Source organism: Hirundo rustica, chromosome 3 (assembly GCF_015227805.2).
Source record: "Hirundo rustica isolate bHirRus1 chromosome 3, bHirRus1.pri.v3, whole genome shotgun sequence".
In the NCBI taxonomy this organism is placed as follows: domain Eukaryota; kingdom Metazoa; phylum Chordata; class Aves; order Passeriformes; family Hirundinidae; genus Hirundo; species Hirundo rustica.
The window spans coordinates 45981743-45987742 of NC_053452.1; positions in this window are offsets into that span (position 1 = coordinate 45981743).

The following is a 6000-nucleotide window of genomic DNA, read 5'->3' on the forward strand; positions in this document are numbered from 1 at the left end:
TGAAAATATATATTCCCCAAACAGACTAATCTTAATTAGAACTTTAGTTAAATTACCAATCTTATTTCTGAGCTTGTAATTAAAAGTTAAACTCTTTAAATTTTATTGGTTTTATTTAATTATTGAAATTATTATAAATTGTTGCCATATATTTTCCTCCAAGATTTCTGGACATTGGATATGTGCAAAATTCAATCAATCAATCAACCAACCAACCAAACAACAACAAAAAAGCACAACCTAAGCCAGTGCACTTGAGGAAGACCTGCTGTCTCTGTGTATGGCAGCTTGCAAAAAGTCTTTTAGAAGAAGTGACTGATTAAGAACATTCGACATTATTTTAACTGGTTTTCTTTCTCTTTGAAGATCACCTATACATTGGTGATTTAAAAACTTTTATTCTGTGTAGTTACAGAAACTCGTTATTTATATTGAGGTGTCCAATAACAAAAGCATAAAGGTTGATGTTGAAAATAATGGCCTACCTAAATCAGTTCATAATCTGGTGACATAATTATTTGGGGGGCTGGGAGGGACATTTTCTTTCTAGTTTAGCATATGTACATTCATGCAGAGTAGCAGTGATTCCAAGAGCTGGCTGATATGGATATTTAATTTTGATTATTCTTACCAATTGCATAACCAAAACCACCTAGACTGAAACTGGGAAATATTTCCTCCCTGTAACTACATGGATTTGGATATTTATATGGATAGACAGCATTTGAAATACCGTCTTCAAGTTCACGTGAGTAGCTGGATACTGAGTAGCTGGATGCTGAATACATCTTCATTGTAGAGTAATTCTTAGCACAAATTCCTGGACATCCTAACCACGTGTAAGAATTCTCATTTGATTAGATCCTCAGCCAGTATATCACAGAAATGTGAGGGAGATCAGTATATAAAGTGACTTCAACAAAGAAATGAGTCATATTTTCCAAGACAGAAATACGTCCCTAAGTGGGGGCATAAAATCAACATTATGTGTCTGCCCAAAGAGACAAGTGGTGGCACTGTTAGTAAAGTTACTTACTCCAATTCTGGTAGTGCTCAAGCTTCTTACTAATTTGGCAGTGTGTGGATTCCTAGGAGTTTCAAAATACACTGATTTAGTATTAGCAAGGCAAATTTTTTAAAAATCCTCATAAAACTGCTTTAATGTAAAACATGTTAAAAATGAGGTGGACACTAATAAAAGCAAAGAATATATAATGACAGCTAACATACTCAGTCTGCTAAGTTTATATCAGTGAAATCCTCCTGAAGGGATAAAATTTGTTACTACTGAGTATTCAGGATTTTCAGCTGCTTTGTATATATAGCCAACTATGTCAAAATTCAATGGAAATATTTATATCTCTCTCAGTGAATTTAAAATGGTCGATCATTTTCCACGGTCTCCATCTTGCAGGAAAAAATATATCTCAAAACATATCTCACTCCTTCTAACATGAAATTAATTTTTGATATACTGCTATAAGGCTTTCATAAAGAGGATACACTGTGTAAAATAACTAGCTTAATGTTTCTTTCTTTTTTTTTTTTTTAATAGAAACCACTTTCTTTTTACAAATTTCCGTAAACTTAACAAATAAAAATAATTTCTTTTTAATCTGTCTTCTGAAAATACTCGGAGGACTGAATGTTTTTGTGTTACTCACTTACAGGGTTCTCACTTACAGGGAGAAATGGACCGTGCATCCTCCCTGCTGTCTTCTGACTGCCAAATCACACTTTTTTAATGCAAACGTTCTCTGACATTACTACTTTGCTTCCCTTAATCAAAAATTATTGTTAAACTTAATAAAATAGGTGTGTTGTTTAAACAGATTTGATAAGACTGTAACCAAAGCTGCCTGCTGATAGACAGAGGCTTGCATAGCCTACCTTTGAATATACAGTCCTGGAATTTCTTTCCTTCTTTCCTTCCTTTCCTCCCTCCCTTCCTTCCCTCCCTTCTTCTCCTCCATGTTTTTAAGATTTTTGAACACTGGACACACAGCAATGTGCAATAAACAGCCAAGTGCCATAAACCTTGAAGAGCTACAGTTCTATACTTGTGGTTCTCAAACCCCCCAATACTTAGCAGGATATATGCTGGGACAAGCAATACCAAGAAGAACTGCCAATCACTTAAAATCGCTTTTGATTTTAGCTGTCATCGATGCTGTTGGCTGAGGCCTCTTTATTACATCTCTTGCATTTAAACCTATAAATTAGGTTATGCAAATCTAGAAACATTTCATATCAATTAATAAAACTCAAATTCAAATGTTCAGTTTCTTTCATTAAGGTAGTTTGAAATTCTGTATATGTTTTTTCTATTCATTAATCACATGGCTGTATCACCTTTCTTTACCTGAGATTGTGATAGTATTACTGCTTTAAAAAGTATGGGCAACAAAATGTGAAAAATATCCCAAAACCCAGCAGTTTCTGATGAAACATTCTCTGCAATGACATAGGTAAGATGAAGCAAATATAGCTGCACACAGGAACACACCTCTTAAAACATTTTAATAGTAAACATGATTGAAGTCATTTTATTGCAAAGTTGTCCATTCTATAAAAGGATTAGAAACCTGCCATTGTACTATACTGGATTTTACTCCAAAATAAACTACAGTCAGCACAGCTGGAGGTGATAGAAGTATGTCCAGGCTAAATACTTACTCCCTGCCCTCTATCCCAGCTGTTAAATCTTTCTGTTCCTTTTTGTTTCACAGCATGTACCACTGGATAGTTTCTAACCTCTCCTCTCTGCAGAGTTCCTCAGCTCTCCTCACCCTGTACTCACAAAGAGCTGATATGATTTGATGCAAACCCTCATTTTACCAAACCTCAGCTCACATACATGTTAAACCTTATAACCAACAATATCATTTTTTAACAACTCCCGTTCCTTCTAAAACATTTGTTGCATTACCGTTTTGTCCTCCTAAGTAAGGATCCTGGAGGAAAAACTTTCACTAAAGGTAAAACTACAAAGCACTTGCAATGGTGTCCAAAAAACTTGCAGAGACAACCTTAATTACATCATGTCCTGATATTTAAACAGTGAATATCTTGTTACTTAATGCTTAGACACAGTAAATTATTATTTAATTATAATTTATAATTTAATTATAAATTATAAATTTATAAATTATAAATTATAATTTAATTATATTTTGCAATATATTAAGGGTAATATTAATATAGTTATATCATGTGGTTTTATTTTATAATGATGATTTATTATAAATTAATTGTCAAATATTATTATTAAGAAACTATAATTGTAGTTGCGCTGGTTTTGGCTGGGATAGAGTAAACTTTCTTCTTAGCTGATACAGTGCAGTGTTCTGGATTTAGTATAATAAGTTGCTTGCTGGGGTTAAGTCACAATAATGGCTAAGATGCTTATTTAATATAATAAACTTACATAGACTTGGTTTTACAAAAAGAAATGAAAAAGACAGAGGTTTTGCTATCCACATGATGGTATCATGAAACAACTTCCTCGTGAGAATTTTACAAAAATTCCCCAAAGGTTACAAAATGTCACTTACAGTCTCCAAGAAGATTTTCTCTTTAATGTCGTTCCTGTAAAAACATCTGTGGCTCTGTTCCTTCAAACTTTCTCCTTGCTCTCTCTTTTTTTTTTTTTTTTTTCCCCATTATTTTCTTTTTTTACACTTTGACTCTCTGCTCCACCCACTAAGGCAATTTTTTCAGCTGGGCCATTTGAAGTCGAATGCACTTAACGTTCTGCACGATAAAACAAACATAAACAGCTGGGAGGATTATTGCATGCATGAAAATATCACCTTTTATTTTACTGTGTTTGAAACAAATGCAGTTCTGTTTATGAACATACAATACAACCTTAGCACTTCTCCCCAATAAAACCAACATTTTGTTAAGCCGGCTGCTATTATTTTCACATAAATGCATTTTAATGATGTTAAGGAGGAGGAGATAAGGGTCAATCGATTTCTGCCACTGAGGCACAGTTCACAGACAAGTAGAACTCTGCAGAATAAATCAGGACAAGGCTGGTTACTGCTTTGCAACAGGGGTAAATACGGAAAAGCTGCTGGACAAGACAGGAAACCTCCTGGCTAAATGAAGCTGGCTGGGGGATATGAACCTACGTAACAACCTCTGTTTCTCTTCCAGGGGAGCTTTATGGAGAAAACAGGCCGGCACTGCGGAAAAGCAGATGCCCTCAGCGCACACAGAGCCGGCGGGGAAAGCAAGCAGCTGCGATCTCTGTGTTCATCTCAGCGAATAGAAGAAAAAGAAGCAGAAGGGAAAAGAGAAAGAAAAAAAAAAAAAATCCCGAACAAACCAACCAAAAGCCCAAACCAAAAGCAAAAAACCCCCCACCCTAACAAAGCCGGGACTGGAGCCCCCCAGGAAGCCGCCGACGGAACCGCTGCCGTTCCCCACTTCCCACGAGGGGTCGCGGCGGCTCCGCAGGCGCGGCCCTGGCGGCGGTGCCCGCCCCGCGCTGAGGGAAGGGCCGCGCGGGGCCCGCCCGCCGCGCCCGCGTTCCCTGTCCCGCTCCTGCCGCCGGCGCCGCTCTCTGCCCCTTCCCTCTTGGCACACAGGGACAGAGGCTTGAGGCGAGAGACTCCTCCGTGGTGTGCTCACCTGCTCTCCGCTGACAGAGAGGCCCCTCGGAGCGGGTTTGGGCGCAGAGTGATCTGGGGGTCAGCAGATGGCAGCCCGCTGCCACATAAGGGGCCGCTCTGTCCCGTTCCTCGCATCGAAGCTGGCGGTGCTACCGCAGTGCTCTGCCCTCGGGTGTGGACTGACAGCTTGGACAAGTCCCCTGGCAGCGGGAAAGTCCCAGCACAAACACACGAGGGTGAGCATGGGATAGGACATCCGAAGGATCCACGTGCGGGGCGAGGAGGGACGCTGTTGGCTCAGTATGACTTGTCAAAAGTTGAATGCGCATTGGCTAGAAACGTTTGTTTACTGCTTGGTTTTAGCCCAGGAAATACAAAGGTGTCTCAGGTCTTTCCAGATATGCCTAAGTGCAGATTCACTAATGATCAAAGAAAGCCCATCTTCTAGGAATGCATCTCTGAGCTGTGAATTTGACAGGTATCTCAGGAATTCTGTTCTTCTGCCCAATTACATCAACTTGCAGTCCTAGGTGAGATCCTTTATTTCCAGCTACAGTGGCTATCCCTCTCCACCCTGTTTTTATATCCCAGAAAGGCTAGACTGATGTCCCTCACCAACACATCTGCCTTCATCAATACCCCGAGGACAGCCCTGCAGCTGACAAGTCTCTGCAGTGGCCACATTCAGAGCTCAGCTGTGGCAACCCAGTTTCAGAAACTGAGGGAACACCAAGCTGCTCAGCCTGTCTCTGAGCACACTTCCCAACATAATCCTCATCCTCCCCAGAGCTAGCCTGGATGTCGGTGCTAACTGGCATAGACTTAGGACACCCGAGTAAAAAACCCTCTTGAGACATTAACCTGGCTTAAGCAAGATTCTGGACTTTTGCTTTCACAGCTGAATCCTCAGCTGCTTGAATGAACAGATAATCAGAGCTGAATCGGGTGTTTCCTAACATGGAGGGTTTTGTTAGCTGTGAGCCAGAGGCTTCATATTGTCTAAGTATCAGAAGCCATGCGAAGAAAATTAATTAACCTGCTTTCCTGGATGTGGCTAAAATACTCCCTTTTCAAATGGACTTTTGTTATTTACCTGTTAAGATTCTCTTGAAGAGGAGACATGTTTCCTTCTGGGAAGTGTCACAGGTCATATGAAATGCCCAGACACTAGGCCAAATAACGTTTAGCACTCAAACCCACCTTCCTGTATTATCAGTACACATCTAATCCACCTCTTTTTTCCAATCAGCTCATACCCAGCTGACAGAACTATCTAAGGGAATCCCCACTGAAGGGAAATGCCCAACTGCTTTAGTTCCCTTTTGATGGGTTTTTCCAGTGGGGGCTGGGGATGGATGCAAAGAAGCTGGTAAACACT